Source organism: Salvelinus sp. IW2-2015, linkage group LG9 (genome assembly GCF_002910315.2).
Source record: "Salvelinus sp. IW2-2015 linkage group LG9, ASM291031v2, whole genome shotgun sequence".
Taxonomy (NCBI): domain Eukaryota; kingdom Metazoa; phylum Chordata; class Actinopteri; order Salmoniformes; family Salmonidae; genus Salvelinus; species Salvelinus sp. IW2-2015.
Genome location: NC_036849.1, coordinates 30,158,641 through 30,184,759, shown reverse-complemented (window position 1 = coordinate 30,184,759; position 26,119 = coordinate 30,158,641). Strand labels below are relative to the sequence as shown.

The window sequence follows — 26,119 nt, the reverse complement described above, 5'->3', positions numbered from 1 at the left end:
TGGTCATGTTACCACCGGTTAGTGACGGAGACTGTTGTGACAGTGTACACTGACCGCTGTCACAGACAGACAACATCCAGACATCTTTAACTGAACAGTTCACTGTGACATCACAGAGTCCCACACTTGTGTTGAAGAGAGATGTGACATCCATGACTGGTTTGGGAACATGATCTATAAGAGACAGTTTTTAGAACCAAAGAAGAGACAGATAATTATTAGGCCTACATTCATTATTGAACCTGATCAGACACATTAAATGTACAGCAGAAAACTCAGCAGAAACTCACCCTCACTAACAGTTAGCTTTGTGAAAGCATTCATAAGGACACCTACATTAAACCAACAATTCACATAGGAGAAATTAAGTTATTTTCACCCCTAAGAGGAACTGCTACTCTCCAACACCTCATTACCAAGGAAACTGTTGTTGTTTTTTGTCACAAGGAGGTCCTGGCTGGCAGCCAGTCAGAGCCGTTGACTCTCCCTCTGCAACACTCTATCACAGCTTATTGTGAAATAGACACTAATTACTTATTCAAAATTTGTGACAGGCACACGATGAAGTCCACTTTTTTGTGTGTTTTACACGGTTTTAATCACAACGCATTTCCTGTGTATGACACAATTTAATTTCTTCATGACATATGTGTACGTTGCACGAATTCCAATTTGTTGTGGCTAACGTTAGCTAGGCTAGCTAATGTTAGCTATGCAAGGGGTTAAGGTTAGGGTTAGGGGTTAAGGTTAGGGCTAGTTAACATGCTAGCTATGTAGTTAAAGGGTTAGGTTTAGGAGTTAGGTTAAATGGTTAAGGCACGTTATTTAGCTTTTCCTCTAAGCACAGCTGCTAGGCACTATTCCTTTATTGGACTCTCCTGTATTTTACAGAAAGAATTTGACTGTTTTTCAATGACAGAGACACATATAAAATGAAGGGGAGACAGAGAGAAGGAGGTACAGAGTAGGTAGGTGCCAGGYCTCGTACCAACGCAGGCAGGGAAATCTACATGTGCCAAGGCAGCAGCCTTAAACACAAGGCCAAGTTCAGAAGCAGGTACTATTTTTTATTAGACAGGATGTGGAGCAATTCCACAATGCATTGTATTGACTGTGTAAACTTGAGGTTGAACAGTGCTGGTTCAATTCATCATTTATTTCAATTCATTGATTCAATTCATCATTTATTCATTGTTTTTTGTAAAAACAGGAACTTAAAAAGTGGGACATTCAACATTCCATAAACACTACCAAAGTGTGATATTCAGCATTCCAAAACACAAGTTGCATTAAACTGAGACATAGAGATATGACGTTGTCACGACCAGCAGAATGAACCACAGAATTTGTAGATAAGCGCGGAGCAAGACGTTGTACTCACAGAGTATATGTTCATGTGTAGGGTGTGCTTCACATCAGAACATGCAGAGTTTAGCCTCATGCTTCAATGCTCTTCGTTGTTGTGGAAGTCGACCCGACACATCTCTCCCTTTAAGCGAATATACACTGCAGATAATACTACATGAAATATGTTTTACATTTCTGTCCCATGGTATTACAGTCTATCATATAAAATGCTGGTGAACTGGGTGAAGTCCATTCAGTGTTGCTGTCCTGGTTTCTGCACATTGCTGTAAAGTGTTTGTACCTCAGAAGGGCCCAGTGGTTCTGGCCTCACCTCTGCTGAATCATTCACTGAAGTGTCAGCGACTTCAACGATGACTTCCTAAAGATGAGACATTACAATAACATCAAATCTTCATTCAACAAAGCTTACAAAGTAAACCAATAAAATGAAAAGGCATTTAACAGGAAGTACCTGAGTTGAGTCATCTTCTTTTGAGGATATCCATCTTTGGACCTTGATGATGGCCATTATGGTGACTGCCAATCCAACACAGACAAACACTGATCGAACAATATTGGCCACAATGGTCCTGACTGATAATGCTGAAGCTTTGGCGTCCTTCTCACCAATACCTGAGATCAGTGGTGGAAAAAGTCCCAATTGTCACACATTAATAAAAGTAAAGATACCTTAATAGAAGATGACTAAAGTAAAAGTGAAAGTCACCCAGATACTACTTGAGTAAAAGTCTAAAAGTGTTTGTTTTCAAATATACTTAAGTATCAAAGTAAATGTATTTGCTAAAATATACTCAAGTATCAAAAGTAAAAGTATAAATCACTTCAAATGTCTTATATGAAACAAACCTGATTTTTATATAAAACAAACCATGATTTTCTTGTTTTTTCTTTGTTTACGGATAGCCAGGGGCACAGTCCAACACTCAGACATCATTTACAAATGAAGCAGGTGTGTTTAGTGAGTCCACCAGATCAGAGGCAGTAAGGATGACTAATTGACTTAGTCATCAAAACAATACCTAGTGAAAACATTGGGTGTTTATGAGCTGGCTCTAAATAAATAAAAATACTAAGCATATAACTTTGACATCCTGTGGATATATTTTTACAATGTATGATATCGCATCATATAGTATTAAACAATGACAGAGGTATTACAGAATGACTGTACAATATCAACATGAGGTTCAGCTTCTAACCTCACAGGTAGATCCTGAAATGAATGCTAGAATGGGACTTACATATGTCCTCCATGGGTTGAGAGATGGTCTGTGTGCTGACGTGTTTGCTGCTGGTGCATTGGATAGTCCCGTTGCCATTGGAGATGATGATGTTGACCCCAGACAYAGACAGTAACTMRTGTGACAGTGTACACTGACCSCWGKCACAGYCAGACAACATCCAGCCATCTTTAACTGAACAGTTCACTGTGACYTCACAGAGTCCCACACTTGTGTTGAAGAGAGATGTGACATCCATGACTGGTTTGGGAACATGATKTATAAGAACCAATGGAGTTGGGAAASAGATACCTACATTCATGAGTGGTCTAGAGACTACAGTTGTATTAAAGAAACAAAAAGAAGACTACCAGCACAAACAAATCACAAAACTCACCCAGCACTTTTAGTCTGTATGTGATAGATGAATCTGTCCAGTCTCTCTGATTAATTGCACTTCCCATGTACATTCTACTGTCTGTGTTCAACAGATTCTTTATACACAGAGAATGGTTCACAGAGTTATAATCCACCTTTTCCTTGTATTTAGGACGGATCTCTTCATCATCAACTATTATATCACTGCCCGTCGTTGAATTGAAGTCCTTTGATCATCTCAGGAGGTTCTGCAACAGCCAGACATATTGAACCCCCCTTCAACCCATACTGGTCCACTGAAGGTTCCCCTCTGATTCCTAATGAGAGAGGAACAGGTTCACATTTAAATCAAACATTGTTAGCTGGAATGCTGGACAAGATTTGAGTCAGTCCTGATGTGGGTGGCAGTAACCCAAGGTCTTCTTTTGAAAAGTATTTTTTACCAGACTCAGGACATAACTCTTGCCCAGTAATTATAGTTTACAGTTATATTATCCAGGAAGTTGCCTGCACCAAATAAATGTTTATTCTTATGTGATACAGTTACAACTTTTACCATCTCTAATAAAGTGTTAAGAAGAAGAACAAGGATCACTCAAATATGTTTTTAAGTAAAGTATCTCATCTATGGTTTGTGTTCAGATCACTCATGTTCAAAGTATCTCATCTATGGTTTGTGTTCAGATCACTCATGTTCAAAGTATCTCATCTATGCCAATCTATGGCTTGTGTTCCAAAAGGATGAATAACTAGTCTTACAACAGGATTCCCAGTAGCTACCTCCAAGTCCAAGAGGTATACCTCCTTTAACTCTAGAAATCATTACATGTAAAAGTTATGAAGAGTTCAGATACCTGTGATGATTTCCAGCCAACAGATGTGCAGCAGAAACAGAGTTTTAATTTAAAAATAAAGATAGATTAAGTTTGACTTCCTGTTTCTATCGGAATGATGAGACCGTGTGGTGGTGAACTACAAGTAGTATGCCTTTCAGGAAGTAAATAGGTGCTCTCTCAGTCAGAGTAGGACATAGACCGGGGCTAACTAAACTCCCCTTCCCCCACAAAGCATGTTCTATAGAAGAGCTTGGTGATGTGTTAAAAGCAGACACACTGTACTGAGCATTGTTCAATATGTTAACATCTGAAATACTGTAGTTAGTTAGAATTATGTTGAATAATTAAATGTATTTATCAATCTGACTCCATTATCAGATTCGACCCAGTCACTCTAAAAAGGGAATTCCACTACACATACAATACACCAACACATGTCAAACTGTCCATCTCTTCATGACCTATTAATATAATCCATGCATGACAATAAAAACTCCTACAATTACATTCACAACGTCAGGTCCAGTTTTAATCACTTTCAGAGTCGTCTCACTGTGATTGGTGGAGTCTCCACCAATATAATAATGGGAGCGTGAAAGTTAATATGACTGAGATGTTTGGCAYCTTGGGAAAGCAGTATGCCCATGTCCCCATAGAAACTGTGTTTCACCATTCATTTCAGATGTGTACGGTGCTGGTTAGCTCCGTCTCCCTCGCTCTTCCCTTCATACACAATGACATGCACAACGATCAGACTAGAGGTCTCTCCTGTCACACACACACACAGACTGAGACGGGAGTTCCTCTGGGTTTGTGGTTTGGAGGAGGATGTAACCCTTTAAAGTCTTAGGTAGAAGAGATTGTAGATTGAAACTGCATCATTAGGCGACAACACTCTGAAAGAAGAAGACAGATTTCATCTCTCATTTCCAAAATTAATATGAATATTCTGGGGTTTCTTCTCCCTCTTTGGCTAGGTATCAACACGGGTAACATTCATTATAATAATTATATTGTGTGGAGGAATCTCTTTGTTTTGGACTTGAACTCTACTTTATGCACATAACATGGGTATATGGAAACGTTTTGAGTTTAGGCAGCAAATGACTTACTGACTCAATATGTACATGTCAGTGAAATGGTAAATGTGATCTTGGTCCTCTCTCATTAGGAATCAGGGCAGAACCTTCAGTGGACCAGTATGGGTTGAAGGGGGGTTCAATATGTCTGGCTGTTGCAGAACCTCCTGAGACGATCAAAGGACTTAAATGGATGAAGGACAGTGATGTAATATTTGGAGACAAAGAGATCTCTCCTAAATACAAGGAGAAGGTGGACTATAACAATGATAACCATTCTCTGTGTATTAAGAATCTAATGGAAACTGACAGTGGAATTTACATGGCAAACTATCAAATAAGTTGGGAAGAATCAACTACTACATACGGCAATGGACATTAGACCGGTGGAAATCTGCCCTTTGGTCTGATGACTCCAAATTTGAGATTTTTGGTCTAAACGCTGTGTCTTTGTGAGACGCAGAGTAGGTGAACAGATGATCTTTACGGTTCCCACCGTAAAGCATGGAGGAGGAGGTGTGGGGGTGCTTTGCTGGTGACACTGTCTGTGATTTATTTAAAATTCAAGTCACACATAACCAGAATGGCCACCACAGCATTCTGCAGTGATACACCATTGCATCTGGTTTATGCTTAGTCTGACTATCATTTGTTTTTCAACAGGACAATGACCCAACACACCTCCAGGCTGTGTAAGGGCTATTTGACCAAGAGAGAGTGTGATGGAGTGCTGTATCAGATGACCTGGCCTCCACAATCACCCGACCTCAAACTAATTGAGATGGTTTGGGATGAATTGGACCGCAGAGTGAAGGAAAAGCACCTAACAAGTGCTCAGCATATGTGGGAACTCTGTCAAGACTGTTGGAAAAAACATTCCAGGTGAAGCTGGTTGAGAGAATGCCAAGGATGTGCAAAACAGTTATCAAGACAAAGGGTGGCTACTGTGAAGAATCTAAAATATGTTTTGACTTGTTTAACACTTTTTTGTTTACACATGATTCCATATGTGTTATTTCATAGTTCTGATGTCTTCACTATTATTCTACAATGTAGAAAAATAGACAAATAAAGAAAAATTCTTGAATGAGTAGGTGTGTCTAAACTTTTGACTGGTAATGTATATCTATATATAAGACATCTTAAGATGTCTGAAAACATGGATGGCTGGCCCGGGTATGTAATAGCAGTGGTTATTAACAGTTGACATAAGAGCATATGACAACAGGATGAACAGTCATCTATACCGCTCATTATAACTAGTTTTATAACATCTTGTTATACCATTACTCATAACATTTGAAAGTACTTATGAGAGCTTATGACAAATGTTACAATGTGTTATAAATCAAATCAAATCAAATCAAATTTATTTAGTCACATACACATGGTTAGCAGATGTTAATGCGAGTGTAGCGAAATGCTTGTGCTTCTAGTTCCGACAATGCAGTAATAACCAACAGTAATCTAACCTAACAATTCCACGCTACTACCTTACACACACACACAAGTGTGAAGGGATAAAGAATATGTACATAAAGATATATGGATGAGTGTGGTTACAGAACGGCATGGCAGATGCAGTAGATGGTATAGAGTACGGTATATACATATGAGATGAGTACTGTAGGGTATGTAAACATAAAGTGGCATAGTTTAAAGTGGCTAGTGGTACATGTATTGCATAAAGATGGCAAGAATGCAGTAGATGATATAGAGTACAGTATATACATATGAGATGGGTAATGTAGGTATGTAAACATTGTATTAAGTGGCATTGCTTAAAGTGGCTAGTGGTACATTTTTACATAATTTCCATCAATTCCCATTTTTAAAGTGGCTGGAGTTGAGTCAGTATGTTGGCAGCGGCCGCTAAATGTTAGTGGTGGCTGTTTAACAGTCTATGATGCCTTGAGATAGAAGCTGTTTTTCAGTCTCTCGGTCCCTGCTTTGATGCACCTGTACTGACCTCGCCTTCTGGATGATAGCGGGGTGAACAGGCAGTCTTGGGTGGTTGTTGTCCTTGATGATCTTTATGGCCTTCCTGTGACATCGGGTGGTGTAGGTGTCCTGGAGGGCAGGTAGTTTGCCCCTGGTGATGCGTTCTGCAGACCTCACTACCCTCTGGAGAGCCTTACGGTTGTGGGGGAGCAGTTGCCGTACCAGGCGGTGATACAGCCCGACAGGATGCTCTCGATTGTGCATCTGTAGAAGTTTGTGAGTGCTTTGGTGACAAGCCGAATTTCTTCAGCCTCCTGAGGTTGAAGAGGCGCTGCTGCGCCTTCTTCACAACGCTGTCGTGTGTGGTGGACCAATTCAGTTGTCCGTGATGTGTACACCGAGGAACTTAAAACTTTCCACCTTCTCCACTACTGCCGTCGATGTGGATAGGGGTGCTCCCTCTGCTGTTTCCTGAAGTCCACAATCATCTCCTTTGTTTTGTTGACGTTGAGTATGAGGTTATTTCCTGACACCACACTCCGAGGGCCCTCACCTCCTCCCTGTAGGCCGTCTCGTCGTTGTTGGTGATCAAGCCTACCACTGTAGTGTCATCGCAAACTTGATGATCGAGTTGGAGGCGTGCATGGCCACGCAGTCGTGGGTGAACAGGGAGTACAGGAGAGGGCTCAGAACGCACCCTTGTGGGGCCCCAGTGTTGAGGATCAGCGGGGTGGATGTTGTTACCTACCCTCACCACCTGGGGGCGGCCCGTCAGGAAGTCCAGGACCCAGTTGCACAGGGCGGGGTCGAGACCAGGGTCTCGAGCTTGATGACGAGTTTGGAGGGTACTATGGTGTTAAATGCTGAGCTGTAATCGATGAACAGCATTCTCACATGGGTATTCCTCTTGTCCAGATGGGTTAGGGCAGTGTGCAGTGTGGTTGCGATTGCGTCGTCTGTGGACCTATTGGGTCGGTAAGCAAATTGGAGTGGGTCTAGGGTGTCCGGTAGGGTGGAGGTGATATGGTCCTTGACTAGTCTCTCAAAGCACTTCATGATGACGGAAGTGAGTGACGGGGCGATAGTCGTTTAGCTCAGTTACCTTAGCTTTCTTGGGAACAGGAACAATGGTGGCCCTCTTGAAGCATGTGGAACAGCAGACTGGGATAAGGATTGATTGAATATGTCCGTAAACACACCAGCCAGCTGGTCTGCGCATGCTCTGAGGACGCGGCTGGGAATTGTATTCACCCTGATCTCTTTCACCTGTCTTTGTGCTGGTCTCCATTCCCCTTCAGGTGTCGCCCATCTTCCTCATTATCCCTAGTACATTTATACCTGTGTTCTCTGTCCGGTTCTGACGTCTACCTGTCCTGACCTGACCTGACCCCAAGCCTGCCTACTGTTCTGTACCTACCTGACTCTGACACGTTTACGAACCTCTGCCTGTCCTGACCCCGAGCCTGCCTGCTGATCTGTACCTTATTGACTCTGCTTTGGATTACGGACCTCTGCCTGAAAGTTTCTTCAAGTGCAGTCGCAAAAACCATCACGCGATATGATGAAACTGGCTCTCATGAGGAACGCCACAGGAAAAGAAGATCCAGAGTTACCTCTGATGCAGAAGACAAGTTCATTAGAGTTACCTCAACATCAACTGTTCAGAGGAGACTGCGTGAATCAGGCCTTCATGGCTAAAGGACACAAATAAAAATAAGAGAATTCCTTGGGCCAAGAAACAAACGGATATGCCACGTGCATGCAATTTAACATTGCCAAGGAACACCTCTGAAACCAGGTCATTTCCCTTGCCAAGAGGACCAATTTGTCCATCTGCCATGGATTGATAGATCTTGCAGAAAGAAAGGAAAAGGTTGTTTAGTCCTTGTTGACAGGTTCACCAGGTGGGTGGAGGCATTTCCCACCAAACACTGTGATGCTGAGACAGTAGCAAAGCTACTAGTGAGGGAGAAAATACCTAGATTTGGTGTTCCTGAGGTTTATCTGCAGACAATGGTACCCACTAAACTGGTAATGTAGTGAAGCAAAAAAACACAAATAAAACTAAATTGCACAAATCCTATATCACACAAATGCACAAATAGAATAACACATTTATAAAGAAGAGAACCTGATTATTACACTATTGCACTTCAAACAGGAACACACAAACTAAATTGCACAACTGCCATCTAAACCGGACCTTTCTTCCCTTCCTTGATGCAACGTCATCAATTACATCATCATAAAAATCTGCCCAGCAATTATTCTTAACGATTTTGCACAACTATAAAAAAATGCAACAATATGTCTGTGAACTATATATTCACAGTATTATGAATGAATTGTGTTTTATCGGTAGCATTTCATAGTGTGACTGATTTACTAATTTGCATTAGTACTGTACAAAGTTAGAGTTGCGCTATTTGATAGATTCCCCCGTCCCCTACCTCGGGCTTCCAGTCGGAGACCTGAAGTCAACCTACCCCCGCCTCCTCCCATCTCGTACTTCTGAGTGGCAGACCTTCCCAGGCAGTAGCCTGCCTAGCTCACAAACTAGAATCAGGGTGCCAACTCCGACAAGGTTAATTGACCCACAGTTCCACACGGTGACATGATATCATTGACATGACATGCAATGAGCAATAGAAACCAATTGTGCAAATGTCACCATTCCAATTGTTTTTGTGCGGGCGCCATGTCGCCTATACCTATAATCGCCAGTGGTCTTTAAGACATCTTAAAAGGACTCAAGGAACATTTTGAAGACATGTCTTGTGGCTCAAGACGTCTCAAGACACCCCATGCATGTCTTGAAGACATGCAATGCAATTCTATGGGGCATGCCTCAAGTCATGTTGTTATTTAATGCCATGTCTTGAAACACCATTTAGACAGAAATGACAACATTGTATGTACAGTACAGTCAAAACTTTTGACACCTACTCATTCCAAAAAGTGTTAAACAACAAAAAGGTATTAAAAAAACTGTCACACCCTGATCTGTTTCGCCTATCTTTGTGCTGGTCTCCACCCCCTCCAGGCGTCGCCCAGCTTCCTCATTATCCCAGTGTATTTATACCTGTGTTCTCTGTTTGTCGGTTGCCAGTTCATCTTGTCAGGTCTTACCAGCGTGTTTACCGTCTCCCTGCTTTTCAAGTTCCGGATTCTAGTTTCCCCGGTTCTGACCTCTGCCTGTCCTGACACAGAGCCTCCTTGCTGTTCTGTACCTGTCTGACTCTGACCCGTTTACGAACTTCTGCCTGTCCTGACCCCGAGCCTCCTGCTGTTCTGTACCTTTTTGACTCTGCTTTGGATTATGGACCTCTGCCTGCCTTTGACCTGTCTTTTTGCCTGCCCCCTGTTTTGGTCAATATACATCTGTGACTCTAGCTGTCTGCATCTGGGTCTCATCCTGAGTTCTGATAGTACGAACTGGCCATGACTGACCTAGCAGACTCAGACCAGCTCCACAATGCTGTCTTTCTGCAAGGAGCCACCATTGACGAACAAGGACTTACTGCAATGTCTTATGGAGGGACTCCATACACTGGCAGACTTTGCCCAAAGGAACACCTCTGAAACCAGGCATTTCCCTATGCCAAGAGGACCATTTGTCCATCTGCCATGGTTGTATATGATCTTGCAGAAAGAAAGGAAAAGGTTGTTTAGTCCTTGTTGACAGGTTCACCAGGTGGGTGGAGGCATTTCCCACCAAACACTGTGATGCTGAGACAGTAGCAAAGCTACAGTGAGGGAGATAATACCTAGATTTTGGTGTTCCTGAGGTTTATCTGCAGACAATGGTACCCACTAAACTGGTAAGTAGTGAAGCAAAAAAACAACAATAAAACTAAATTGCACAAATCCTATACACACAAATGCACAAATAGAATAACACATTTATAAAGAAGAGAACCTGATTATTACACTATTGCACTTCAAACAGAGAAACACAAAACTAAATTGCACAACTGCCATCTAAACCCGGACCTTTCTTCCCTTCCTTGATCCAACGTCATCAATACATCATCATAAGAATCTGCCAGCAATTATTCTTAACGATTTTGCACAAACTTAAAAAAAAATGCAACAATATGTCTGTGAAACTATATATTCACAGTAATATGAATGAATTGTGGTTTATCGGTAGCATTCATAGTGTGACTGATTTTACTAATTGCATTAGTACTGTACAAAGTTAGAGTTGCGCTATTGATAGATTCCCCCGCTCCCCTACCTCGGGCTTCCAGTGCGGAGACCTGAAGTCAACCTACCCCCGCCTCCTCCCATCTCGTACTTCTGAGTGGCAGACCTTCCCAGGCAGTAGCCTGCCTAGCTCACAAACTAAAATCAGGGTGCCAACTCCGACAAGGGTAATTGACCCACATTCCAACACGGTGACATGATATCATTGACATGACATGCAAATGAGCAATAGGAAACCAATTGTGCAAAATGTCACCATTCCAATTGTTTTTGTGCGGCGCCCATGTCGCCTATACCTAAATCCGCCAGTGTCTTTAAGACATCTTAAGAGGACTCAAGAACATTTTGAGACGATGTCTTGTGGCTCAAGACGTCTCAAGAACCCCATGCCATGTCTTGAAGACATGCAATGCAATTCTATGGGGCATGCCTCAAGTCACTGTTTATTTTAATGCCATGTCTTGAAACACCATTTAGACAGAAATTGACAACATTGTATGTACAGTACCAGTCAAAACTTTGACACCTACTCATTCAAAAAAGTGTTAAACAAACAAAAAGGTATTAAAAAAACTGTCACACCTGATCTGTTTCGCCTATCTTTGTGCTGGTCTCCACCCCCCTCCAGGCGTCGCCCAGCTTCCTCATTATCCCCAGTGTATTTATACCTTGTTCTCTGTTTGTCGGTTGCCAGTTCATCTTGTCAGGTCTTACCAGCGTGTTTACCGTCTCCCTGCTTTTTCAAGTTCCGATTCTAGTTTCCCCGGTTCTGACCTCTGCCTGTCCTGACACAGAGCCTTTGCTGTTCTGTACCTGTCTGACTCTGACCCGTTTACGAACTTCTGCCTGTCCTGACCCCGAGCCTGCCTGCTGTTCTGTACCTTTTTACTCTGCTTTGGATTACGGACCTCTGCCTGCCTTTGACCTGTCTTTTGCCTGCCCCCTGTTTTGGTCAATATACATCTGTGACTCTAGCTGTCTGCATCTGGGTCTCATCCTGAGTTCTGATAGTACGAACTGGCCATGACTGACCTAGCAGACTCAGACCAGCTCCACAATGCTGTCTTTCTGCAAGGAGCCACCATTGGACGACACAGACTTACTGCAATGTCTTATGGAGGGACTCCATACACTGGCAGACTTGCCAAGGAACACCTCTGAAACCAGGTCATTTCCCTTGCCAAGAGGACCATTTGTCCATCTGCCATGGATTGTATAGATCTTGCAGAAAGAAAGAAAAGGTTGTTAGTCCTTGTTGACAGGTTCACCAGTGTGGGAGGCATTCCCACCAAACACTGTGATGCTGAGACAGTAGCAAAGCTACTAGTGAGGGAGATAATACCTAGATTTGGTGTTCCTGAGGTTATCTGCAGACAATGGTACCCACTAAACTGGTAATGTAGTGAAGCAAAAAAACACAAATAAAACTAAATTGCACAAATCCTATATCACACAAATGCACAAATAGAATAACACATTTATAAAGAAGAGAACCTGATTATTACACTATTGCACTTCAAACAGGAAACACACAAACTAAATGCACAACTGCCATCTAACCCGGACCTTTCTTCCCTTCCTTGATGCAACGTCATCAATTACATCATCATAAGAAATCTGCCCACAATTATTCTTAACGATTTTGCACAAACTATAAAAAAATGCAACAATATGTCTGTGAAAACATATATTCACAGTATTATGAATGAATTGTGGTTTATTCGGTAGCATTTCATAGTGTGACTGATTTTACTAATTGCAATAGTACTGTACAAAGTTAGAGTTGCGCTATTTGATAGATTCCCCCGCTCCCCCTACCTCGGGCTTCCAGTGCGGAGACCTGAGGTCAACCTACCCCCGCCCCCTCCCCATCTCGTACTTCTGAGTGGCAGACCTTCCCAGGCAGTAGCCTGCCTAGCTCACAAACTAGAATCAGGGTGCCAACTCCGACAAGGTTAATTGACCCACAGTTCCACACGGTGACATGATATCATTGACATGAAATGCAAATGAGCAATAGAAAACCAATTGTGCAAATGTCACCATTCCAATTGTTTTTGTGCGGGCGCCCATGTCGCCTATACCTAAATCCGCCAGTGGTCTTTAAGACATCTTAAAAGGACTCAAGGAACATTTTGAAGACATGTCTTGTGGTCAAGAAGTCTCAAGAACACCCCATGCCAGTCTTGAAGACATGCAATGCAATTCTATGGGCATGCCTCAAGTCACTGTTGTTATTTAATGCCATGTCTTGAAACACCATTTAGACAGAAATTGACAACATTGTATGTACAGTACCAGTCAAAAGTTTTGACACCTACTCATTCCAAAAAAGTGTTAAACAACAAAAAGGTATTAAAAAAACTGTCACACCCTGATCTGTTTCGCCTATCTTTGTGCTGGTCTCCACCCCCCTCCAGGCGTCGCCCAGCTTCCTCATTATCCCCAGTGTATTTATACCTGTGTTCTCTGTTTGTCGGTTGCCAGTTCATCTTGTCAGGTCTTACCAGCGTGTTTACGTCTCCCTGCTTTTCAAGTTCCGGATTCTAGTTTCCCCGGTTCTGACCTCTGCCTGTCCTGACACAGAGCCTCCTTGTCTGCTGTACCTGCTGACTCTGACCCGTTTACGAACCTCTGCCTGTCCTGACCCCGAGCCTGCCTGCTGTTCTGTACCTTTTTGACTCTGCTTTGGATTACGGACCTCTGCCTGCCTTTGACCTGTCTTTTGCCTGCCCCCTGTTTTGGTCAATATACATCTGTGACTCTAGCTGTCTGCATCTGGGTCTCATCCTGAGTTCTTATAGTACGAACTGGCCATGACTGACCCAGCAGACTCAGACCAGCTCCACAATGCTGTCTTTCTGCAAGAGCCACCATTGGACGACACAAGGACTTACTGCAATGTCTTATGGAGGACTCCATTACACTGGCAGAACACCATGACCAGCGTTCGAGACTTTGCTGGAGCAATTCTGCGGATTCCCCACTGGGCAGCGGGTCACACCCGTAATCTCTCAGCCTATCCCAGTGTCCCGAGAACCCCGCTTACCTCCTCCGGAGCACTACGCCGGAGATTCCGGACCTGCCAGGATTTTCTCTTCCAGTGATCCCTCATTTTCAAGCTGCAGCCTTCTTCGTTCCCCTCGGACCGCTCGAGGATAGTGTACATCATAACGCTGATGTCTGGGAGGGCACTCACCTGGCCACGACGGTGTGGAGCAACAGTGCGCCGTCTGCCGCAGTCTGGAGGAGTTTGTGGCGGAAGTTCGGAAGGTGTTTGATTCTCCATTGTCCGGAGAGAGGCTGCTCGTAAGCTCATCCAGCTACGTCAAGATTCCCGTAGTGTGGCAGACTACGTGGTGGATTTTCGCACGTTAGCGGTTGAGAGTTCCTGGAACCGGAAGCACTGTTCGACATGTTCCTTCACGGATTATCGGAGGTGGTCAAAAATGAGCTCGCAGCCCGGAGCTGCCCATGGACCTTGACCCCTCATAGCCTTGACCATCCGGATCGATCGGCGGCTTAGAGAACGTAGGAGGGAGAGGGAATCTGTGCCCTGTTGCTCTCGTTCGCCTCGATTCCCACCTCACCACCCGAAGAATCCCGGAAACCCCCAATTCTACATGTCCGAGTGAACCCGACGTCACCTGAGTTCTCTTGGAATCACAGAGGGTTGCTGACTCGCCTCCTCAGTCCAGGCACCTGGGCAGGCTAGATTGACTCCGGCTGAGTTCTTACGCCGACTCCACACCAGAGCTGTCTGTATTGTGGAGCTACGGACATTTCGTACTACCTCCCATTAAAAAAAACAGGCTCATCAAGAAGGGTTGAGTACTCTGGTGGGCCTTATGGATAACTTTTCCTTTCCCCTTACTCGCACCCCTTTCCATGCCATCCTGCTGTGGGGAACCAGTCGAAATCTCTACGTGTACTCATCGACTCTGGGGCCGATGAGAGTTTTTTGGACACTACCCTGGCGTCCAAGCTGGGCATCCCATTCAGCCCTTCTCCTTTCCCATGGATGTTTAGAGCGCTGGACAGGCGCTCATCGTTCGGGTCACTCACAATACCACTCCCATCAACCTACGAGTGTCAGGGAGTCACAGCGAGGCAATCCAATTCATGCTAATTAACTCTCCTCAGGTTCCGTGGTATTGGTATATTGGTATATCTCTCTTGGCTCCAGTGACACAATCCTATAATAGACGGACTGCTGGTGCCATTATGGGCTGGAGCCCGGTCTCCACGGCCATTGTCTGAAGTCATGTACTGTTCACATAGAACAATATCCTATTGTTCTCATTCCTAACGCTATTGTGACCGCTTTGTTGTTTAATGAATCCTAGATTGCCCCGTTCAAGTCCAACGGAAGAATGAAGTATACTTTTAATATCTCTGTTCCAACAATATACAGGTATCTTCCATCTTCAGAGGAAGGACAAGACACAGTAAAAAGTAGCAGGTTATTGGTACAGAGATCAACATGATCTCTGAAAGTTGGGCAGATTAGTGAGGATAAGGTCCCTTCTGTGTGCCAACCACTGATCATGAAGTATTCCAGAGATCTTACACCTGAGTTTCATAATGATGTAAGACACCTGAACACTGTATATGCTGCCACTTCCCCCATAACTTGTCCCCTCTTGGTCTCCTGAAAGCAATTTGTAAGATGCAGCTGTAAAGCATTTTTGGAGAAGTGTGCATTGCTTTATGTATATTTTGCACACTGCCTGTGACTGTTGCTGGTGGCGAGAAAGCTTTCAGCAAGCTAAAACTGATTTTTTTAAACTATTTGAGGTCCACTATGTCCCAGGAGAGGCTTTGCAGTCTTGCCATGCTGTCCATTGAAAGCCAGTTAGCTAGAAAGCTGGACTTCAAAGACCTGATCAGTGACTTTGCTAGCAAGAAGGATCGGCACTGGGCTCTTTGTGAGTAAGGCTGAGAAAGGGCCWGTAATAACTGTTAAATGTCATGGCTATGGATATTGGATCACTACACACATGATGCCCATAAGCTGAGAACAAGACTGAGAACAGACTGAGAACAAYATATATCTCAAAGTAATGGCTGGATTGCCATAGAGTTTGTTGTGCACAATCAAGACCCCAAGTGGAAGAAACCTACTGACTTGGTGACCTCTTGACCTTTCCTCTAGCGCCACCATCAGGCCTTTTCATTTCCATTTTGTTTTCCATTTCCACTTTTACAGCTGCTTATTTTCTAGTTGGTATGTATACTTGGTTCAAAAATCTGCTGCTGATTTTATTATTTTGTTTGTTATATCATTCCATAGATGATAATGTTAATTTATTTTAATTGAAGAGGTTAATGTATATTTAAGTTATATTTATTTTAAGTTATTCATTAATGTTAAGATAATTTTCCATTCAAGAATTTTACCATTAGAATTACATTTGGACTGTAAAAGATGGCTTTTAGCACATTTCTTATAGAGGGTATCAGTCTTGCATCAAATAGTGAATTCCACTGTATGCAGAATSTTGCATGCATGTCTGCACAGTGTTATATTTTCACAGCTCKCRGTCAGTAAATATCGTACAGTAAATATTGGACAACAAGAGAGTTGCAAGCCTGCAAAGGTAGAGTTATTTAAAGCTTTGAATGGGTTGATTGGSTTCTGGAGGTGTGTGGTTACAGCAATTGCGCAGGGTTGGTGTGGCCTGTGGTGGTGGGGCCTAATGTGATATCTTTTCATGGGCCTTCTCCTCCTGTATGTTCTGCTTGCCTATCAGAAGGGCCCACTGAAGCTCGCGTGTTATCTCCTGCATCACGGTGAGGGCTGGCAGACCAATCAAAATAGACAAAGCAAGGAAATGTATAAACAATGTGCTTATTACGTTTGTTCATTAAAAGACAAACTGCATTTGTGTTTTAATCGGGATTGGAATGATTTTAGTTGCCTATTTTAAATGGTTGTTGTTGAGCTAGTCGCCATACCCTGTTGAATATATTGGAATGACCTTTCAGGGCTTGGCGTCAGTTAAACTGCAGTACCGCCAGTCTCCTCTGGGTATATGGGATGACGTACTTCCTTCCCAAAGTAAACACTGCCCAATTTGCTACGCATATCGTCATAATAACGGTTTGCCTTTCTGGTATACATGCCGCGTTCATTTACCTGTCGGAACTAGGGAATTCTGAAATTTCCGACTTGCTAACTGTGCTACTGTCCTTCAACCAGTTAGCAAGTCGGACTTTTCCGTGTTTCCTAGTTCCGACAAGCACATGAACGCTGAGATCTAGCCTCTCTGACATCTTACATTGAAATCGGACGAGATCTCCGTTCTCTAATGTTCGGTAAAGAGCGTTTCATCACTGCATTATTAGGCAACAGCACTCTGACAGAAGAATGCAGAGTTCATCTCTCATTTCCAAATGGAATATGAATATTCTGGGGTTTCTTCTTATTCTATAGCTAGGTATCAGCACAGGTAACATTAAGTATATTACTTAAACTGTGTGGACCACAGAGCCCACAATTTCCAAGATTTGTGTCCAATCCCAAATTAACCTCTGTCTCAGGTTTACYCCACATTGATTGTAGGATTAGATAGGTGTACCAGTCAGCAATTAAATGGTATTAGTTCAACCTACCCATCATTGTTGTGTATTTGAGAGGGCAGACTTGACCTCGTTAGGCCACCGTAGATTWAAAAAAAWATATATATATATTACCTTTATTTAACTAGGCAAGTCAGATAAGAACAAATTCTTATTTACAATGACGGCATAGGAACAGTGGGTTAACTGCCACCTTTTGGTTACTGGCCCATCGCTCTAACCACTAGGCTACCTGCCACCCCGTAGATGGATTCTTTGACACAGTATCTATCAAGCCATCAAAGAAATACGTTCTGTTTATATCAGTCATCTTTTAAACTGGAACACAAGTATTTATAATCTCCTTAACAATAACCTGCTACTTTCTACTGTGCCTTGTCCTTCCTCTGAGTTTGGACACTACATGACCAGAAGTATGTGGACACCTGCTTGTCGAACATAACATTCCAAACTCATGGGCATTAATATGGACTTGGTCTCCCCTTTGCTGTTATAACAGCCTCCACTCTTCTGGGAAGGCTTTCCACTAGATGACGGAACATTGCTGCGGGGACTTGCTTCCATTCACAAGGGCATTAGTGAAGTCGGGCACTGATGTTGGGCGATTAGGCCTGGCTTGCAGGTGTTCGATGGGGTTGACGTCAGTGTTCTGTGCAAGCCAGTCAAGTTCTTCCACACCGATCTCGACAACCATTTSTGTATGGACCTCGCTTTGTGCACGGGGGCATTGTCATGCTGAAAAAGGAGAGGGCCTTCTCCAAACTGTTGCCATAAATTTGGAAGCACAGAATCGTCTAGAATGTCATTGTATGGTATAGTGTTAAGATTTCCCTTCACTGGACCTAAGAGGTCCAGACCATTATTCCTCCTCCACCTGACTTATTGGAAAGGTGGCATCCTAAACTCATCAGTAAGGCCATTCTACTGCCATGTTTGTCTATGGAGATTGCATGGCTGTGTGCTTGATTTCATAGACCTGTTAGCAACGGTGTAGCTGAAATAGCCGAGTCCACTCATTTGAAGGGGTGTCTGCATACGTTCGTATATATAGTGTATCACAAAACAACAAAGCGGTCACCATAGCGTTAGGAATTAGAACAATGGGATATTGTTGTATTTCATAATAATAATAATGGTGCTTTTCATTACAGTCAGAATGCCAAAGGGCTTGTGAAGGAAAAGAAACAACAAGAAGTCATTTAAAAAGCAATATAGGCTACAACAGTAGCTATATCATCTAGATCAAGTCTGTTTGAATGTTTCCTGAAACCTCCAGCAGATGGAGAGTCGCGGTCATGAGAGGATCTGAAGGCTCATAGCTAGATGGTCAGCAGAGGTTCTGGACAGAGGTGCTGGTTAGGTCAGCAGGTCCAAGGGCAGGTAGGCAGGCAGCTCAATCCTCCACCCTGATGAGGATACTGAATAGAATCTCTATGGTGTTCACCCCGTCACTTGTTTGGTAAACAATTGAGGGATAGGGCTGGAGAAATGTTACCACTAAAATGTATAGACTTCTGGATGTAAAGACTGACCATCCAMGAGATCAAAATTATAGTTTTAATCATGTTTTGAAGGTATGCAGTGTTTGTTTGCAATCACATTGTTTACTAACAATGGAGGAAAGCAGCTTATATTTTGGGGTGTGATGGGGTACGGCAGTTACATTAACCTCATCAGGTATCAACCTGCACTTGTGCTTTTTTGTATCTTGGCCTTCTTGATTATTCTCCTTTTAATGACCTGTTGACCTGATGACCTGATGGCCTGTTGACCTGATGGCCTGTTGACCTGATGACCTGTTGACCTGATGACCTGTTGACCTGATGACCTGATGGCCTGTTGACCTGTTGACCTGATGACCTGATGGCCTGTTGACCTGATTAATGTGCAGCCTTGAAGGAACCTGTAAGAAGTGTGAATGATGTAAACACACCTTGCTATTTCAATGTACATGTTGACTAGGAATTTACCTGACCTCTGAACCTTTTATTGTGAGGAAATGTAAGTTTACAATAACTATGTGATATATCCACCCCTGAACTGTGTTATGATTGAATGTACGTGAAAACTGTGAAAAAAACAAATAAATATATAAATCTTTAGAAAGTCTGATTTGACCACTAGATGTCAGCACATATTCAGAAATGTGTCATTAGGGTAAGAAGGCCCAGTGCTTTAAATCAGTGGTTCCCAAATTCGTATGGGAACCAATAAGTATTCAACTTTTTTTTAATGATAAGCCAAAATACATTCAGGAGTAAAGGTTAGAGGAAGGGTTAGCTAACATGCTAAGTAGTTGTAAAGTAGCTAAAAAGTAGTAAGTAGTTGCAAGGTAGCTAATTAGCTAAAATTATCCATGATAAGATTCAAACACAACCTCTGGGTTGCTAGATGTTTGAGTTATACACCCAACCATCCTCCCTCCTATCATTTCTGTCTTAAAAAACGTACTGTCTTTATCTGTGATTGAAATGCACTGTATACAAAATAGTGTACTGCACATGAAAAATAAACCTTTCTTGTGCCTGTCACAAATGTCTACTTCACAATAATCTGTGATACTGGGTTGCAACACCCTCTGAGTCATTCACATTGTTCCAGTGGGAGAGCAGATTCTTACTGTTCACCTTCCTTTTYTCTCACATGTACACATCCAGACTGATACACAGTTTTAGAATTAACCAATAGATGGAGAATAACATCAATTTATTGTGTGTGATGTATGTTTGTGTAGAGGCAATTTCTTTGGATTGMTTTTTTCCAAATTTGACTCAGCATGTAAAACAGTTTCTGTCCACTGGGCCCTTCTGAGGTACAAACACTTTACAGCAATGTGCAGAAACCAGAACAGCAACACTGAATGGACTTCACCCAGTTCACCAGCATTTTATATGATAGACTGTAATACCATGGGACAGAAATGTAAACATATTTCATGTAGTATTATCTGCAGTGTATATAGGAAGGAGATGTGTCGGGTTCGACTTCCACAACAACGAAGAGCATTGAAGCATGAGGCTAAACTCTGCTGTTCTGATGTGAAGCACACCCTACACATGAACAGATACTCTGTGAGTACAACGTCTTGCTCCGCGATTATCTACAAATTATGTGGTTCATTCTGCTGGTCGTGGCAACGTCATATCGCTATGTCTCAGTTTAATGCAACTTCGTTTTTGGAATTTTGAATTTCACTTTTTTTGTGTTTTTGGATGTTGAATGTCAAACTTAGTTCTTGTTTTTACCAAAAATGAATAAATATTAATTAATCAATTAATGAAATAAATGATTAATTAAATCAATTATAGAATAATGTAAAACCATATGTTCAACTTCAAGTTTACACAGTCAATACAATGCGTTGTGGAATTGCTCCACATCCTGTCAATTAAAAATAGTACCTGTTTCTGAACTTGGCCTTGTGTTTAAGGCTGCTGCCTTGGCACATGTAGATTTCCCTGCCTGCGTTGATACAAGTCCTGGCACTACCTACTCTGTACTCTCTTCTCTCTGTCTCCCCTTCATTTATAATGTGTCTCTGTCATTGAAAACAGTCAAATCTTTCTGTAAAATACAGGAGAGTCCAATAAAGGAATAGTGCCTAGCAGCTGTGCCAAGAGGAAAAGATAAATAACTTGGTCACTTTCAATGTACTTGTAGCTACATAACATTTACAAAATATACATATAAATTAAGATTTATTTCCTACTACTCATACTTTATAGTATTTTACACAAACGTGAACACACACAAACATACATTACACCAATAAATTGATGTTATTCTCCATCTATTGATTAATTCTAAAACTGTTGTATCAGTCTGGATGTGTACATGTGAGACAAAAGGAAGGTGAACAGTAAGAATCGCTCTCCCACTGGAACAATGTGAATGACTCAGAGGGTGTTGCAACCCAGTATCACAGATTATTGTGAAGTAGACATTTGTGACAGGCACAGAAAAGTTTATTTTTCATGTGCAGTACACTATTTTGTATACAGTGCATTTCAATCACAGATAAATAACAGTAAGTTATTTAAGACAGAAACGATAGAGGGAGATGGTTGGGTGTATAACTCAAACATCTAGCAACCCAGAGGTTATGGGTTTGAATCTCATCATGGATAACTTTAGCATTTTAGCTAATTAGCTACCTTGCAACTATTACTATTGTAACGACTCTGGGTTTATAGGCGCGAAAATCGACTCTGCCGCACGAGCATGCTGTTTTGCGGCACAGTGATAGCGCGCCGGACCTGGGCTGAAGCGAGGGTTTGAGACCTGCTCCCTCTGTTTCATTACAATTGTTTAACCTAACAAGTGAGGGGGTGACCACCATAGAGATCCTAAATTCTGATTGGGAGTCCCATAGGGTGGCGCACAATTGGCCCAGCATCGTCCGGGTTTGGCCGGGGTAGGCCGTCATTGTAAATAAGAATTTGTTCTTAACCTCTATGGGATCGGTGTCCCCCTGCCTGCTGGACGGTTGAGCTAACGTGCGCTTATGTGATTAGCATGACGTTGTAAGTAACAAGAACATTTCCCAGGACATAGACATGTCTTATATGGGCAGAAAGGTAAAATTATTGTTAATCTAACTGCACTGTCCATTTAAAGTAGCTACATACCATGCTATTGTTTGAGGATAGTGCACAACAGCAAAAAAAAATTGTCACGGCAACTGGTTTGATATATTCACCTGTGAAGGCAAATAATGTACTTACATTCAGTAAGCTTTCTCTGATTTGTCATCCTGAGGGTCCCAGAGATAAAAATGTAGCATAGTTTTGTTTGATACATTTTTATATTAAAATGTAGGAACTGGGTTCTACAGTTTGAACCTCTACAGTTTGAACCCGCCCATCTAGATGTGTGAAGGTTAGTGTCTGTAGGGAAACTAATTATGCTTAATTTATGACATTCCTGGGAGTGTGTAAACTTGCATTTTTTATTACCATATAATTTTTGTATGTTTTCCATAGTTATGTACTATAAAATGTAACAATTGACCAATTCAGCAGATTTGGGCAGACTTGATACAACATTTTGAACAGTAATGCAATGGTTCATTGGATCAGTCTAAAACGTTGCACATACACTGCTGCCATCTAGTGGCCAACATCAAAACTGTGCCTAGACTCCTAAGTGATATAAGGGTCTTTCTCTTGCATTTAAAAGAAGGAACAAAATATAAAATATAAAATGCTAGACTCCTAAGTGATATAAGGGTCTTTCTCTTGCATTTAAAAGAAGGAACAAAATATAAAATATAAAATGCGTATTTTTTTAAGTGTATTATCTTTTACCAGATCTAATGTGTTATATTCTACTACATTAGTTTCACATTTCCACAAACTTCAAAGTGTTTCTTATCAAATGTTATCAAGAATATGCATGTCCCTGCTTCAGGTCCTGAGCTACAGGCAGTTAGATTTGGGAATGTAATTTATGGCAAAAATTGAAAAACTGACTTGACTAGTAAAATAAAGGTTAAATTAAAAAACTTAAAAAAAAAAAAAATGTATTAAATTTACCTGCCGTAGAGTAATGTTGACTGTTTTAAACAATGATCATTACATTAGACCAAATGTATTGGTGTAGTATTGTATGGGGAAATATTGTATTTTTGACTTTGAGAGGGTAACCCAGATTGTGTGTCCCAGGCAGTGGTGTAAAGTACTTAAGTAAAAATACTTTAAAGTACTACTTAAGTAGTTTTMGGGGGTATCTGTACTATACTTTACTATTTATATGTTTGATAATTTTTACTTTTACTTCACTACATTCCTAAAGAAAATAATGTACTATTTACTCTATACATTTTCCTGACACCCAATAGTACTCGTTACATTTTGAACGCATAGAGGGACAGGAAAATGGTCCATTCACACACTTATGAAGAGAACATCCCTGMTCATCCCTACTGCCTCTGATCTGGTGGACTCACTAAACACACATGCTTCATTTGTACATGATGTCTGAGTGTTGAAGTGTGCCCCTGGCTGGTTTGCTTAAATGTTGAAATTACTTTTACTTTCGATACTTAATAAGTATATTTCAGCAATTACATTTACTATGATACTTAAGAATATTTAAAAACAAACACTTTTAGACTTCAACACAAGTAGTATTTTTCTGGGTGACTTTCACTTTTACTTTAGTCATTTTCTATTAAGGTATCTTAATTTTTATTAACGTGTGACAATTGGGTATTTTTCCCAACAATGTTCCCAGGTATTGGTGAGAAGGACGCCAAAGCTTCAGCATTATCAGTCAGGACCATTGTGGCCAATATTGTTCGATCAGTGTTTGTCTGTGTTGGATTGGCAGTCACCATAATGGCCATCATCAAGGTCCAAAGATGGATATCCTCAAAAGAAGATGACTCAACTCAGGTACTTCCTGTTAAATGCCTTTTTATTTTATTGGTTTACTTTGTAATCTTTGTTGAATGAAGATTTGATGTTATTGTAATGTCTCATCTTTAAGAAGTCATCGTTGAAGTCGCTGACACTTCAGTGAATGATTCAGCAGAGGTGAGGCCAGACAGGGATCTGTGAAGTTAGACGCTGAACCTCATGTTGATATTGTACAGTCATTCTGTAATACCTCTGTCATTGTTTAATACTATATGATACGATATCATACATTGTAAAAATATATCCACAGGATGTCAAAATTATATGCTTAGTATTTTTATTTATTTAGAGCCAGCTCATAAACACCCACTGTTTTGACTAGGTCTTTTTAGTAATTTCAACAACAAAAACATCCTAGTCAAAACGTTGGGTGTTGATAAACTGGCACTAAATAAATGAAAATCCTAAGCATAAAGCTTTGATATCCTTTGTGTGCTTTTCCCTGTGGATATATTTTTATATGGACTCTTTTTGGGAATTAGAACCACAAACATCTACTTGGAACAATTTATTATAATCTTGGCTGCAAGGACTTTTGTTTGAACGATATGATACATGTGTATCGCATCGGCCGAGAGCACCTATTTACTTCCTGAAAGGCATACTACTTGTAGTTCACCACCACACGGACTCATCYTTTCGACATAGACAGGAAGTCAAACTTAATCCATCAATATTTTTAAATGAAAACTCTGTTTCTGCTGCACATCTGTTGGCTGGAAATCATCACAGGTATCTGAACTCTTCATACCTTTTACATGTAATGAATTCTAGAGTTAAAGGAGGTATACCTCTTGGACTTGGAGGTAGCTACTGGGAATCCTGTTGTAAGACTAGTTATTCATCCTTTTGGAACACAAGCCATAGATTGGCATAGATGAGATACTTTGAACATGAGTGATCTGAACACAAACCATAGATGAGATACTTAGAACATGAGTGATCTGAACACAAACCATAGATGAGATACTTTGAACATGAGTGATCTGAACACAAACCATAGATGAGATACTTGAACATGAGTGATCTGAACACAAACCATAGATGAGATACTTAGAACATGAGTGATCTGAACACAAACCATAGATGAGATACTTTACTTAAAAACATATTTGAGTGATCCTTGTTCTTCTTCTTAACACCTAACTAGAGATGGTAAAAGTTGTAACTGTATCACATAAGAATAAACATTTATTTGGTGCAGGCAACTTCCTGGATAATATACCTGTAAACTATAATTACTGGGCAAGAGTTATGTCCTGAGTCTGGTAAAATACTTTTCAAAAGAAGACCTTGGGTTACTGCCGCCCACATCAGGACTGACTCAAATCTTGTCCAACATTCCAGCTAACAATGTTTGATTTCAATGTGAACCTGTTCCTCTCTCATTAGGAATCAGGGCAGAACCTTCAGTGGACCAGTATGGGTTGAAGGGGGGTTCAATATGTCTGGCTGTTGCAGAACCCGAGATTCTCAAGGGACTTAAATGGAAGACGGGCAGTGATATAATAGTTGATGATAAAGAGATCTCTCCTAAATACAAGGAAAAGGTGGATTATAACTGTGTGAACCATTCTCTGTGTATAAAGAATCTGTTGAACACAGACAGTAGAATTTACATGAGAAGTGCAATTAATCAGAGAGACTGGACAGATTCATCTATCACATACAGACTGAAGGTGCTGGGTGAGTTTTGTGATTTGTTTGTGCTGGTAGTCTTCTTTTTGTTTCTTTAATACAACTGTAGTCTCTAGACCACTCATGAATGTAGGTATCTSTTTCCCAACTCCATTGGTTCTTATAMATCATGTTCCCAAACCAGTCATGGATGTCACATCTCTCTTCAACACAAGTGTGGGACTCTGTGARGTCACAGTGAACTGTTCAGTTAAAGATGGCTGGATGTTGTCTGRCTGTGMCWGSGGTCAGTGTACACTGTCACAYKAGTTACTGTCTRTGTCTGGGGTCAACATCATCATCTCCAATGGCAACGGGACTATCCAATGCACCAGCAGCAACCACGTCAGCACACAGACCATCTCTCAACCCATGGAGGACATATGTAAGTCCCATTCTAGCATTCATTT

The 26,119-nt window shown here is 41.5% G+C and overlaps 2 long non-coding RNA genes across 2 annotated transcripts in view; both read right to left on the bottom strand.

Annotated features, from left to right (window-relative positions):
• Positions 1-6: 6 nt before the first annotated feature.
• The window catches only part of LOC139028253 (uncharacterized), a 40,644-nt gene continuing 14,531 nt past the window's right edge, over positions 7-26,119 (bottom strand). The window contains exon 3 of the long non-coding RNA XR_011480445.1: positions 7-174. This is a non-coding gene — a long non-coding RNA (uncharacterized lncRNA). The remainder of the gene's footprint in view (positions 175-26,119) is intronic.
• On the bottom strand, positions 19,257-19,563 carry LOC139028254 (uncharacterized). Its single transcript, XR_011480446.1, has 3 exons — positions 19,490-19,563; positions 19,386-19,417; positions 19,257-19,353 (listed from the first exon to the last, which is right to left on the bottom strand). It is a non-coding gene; the product is annotated as an uncharacterized lncRNA (long non-coding RNA).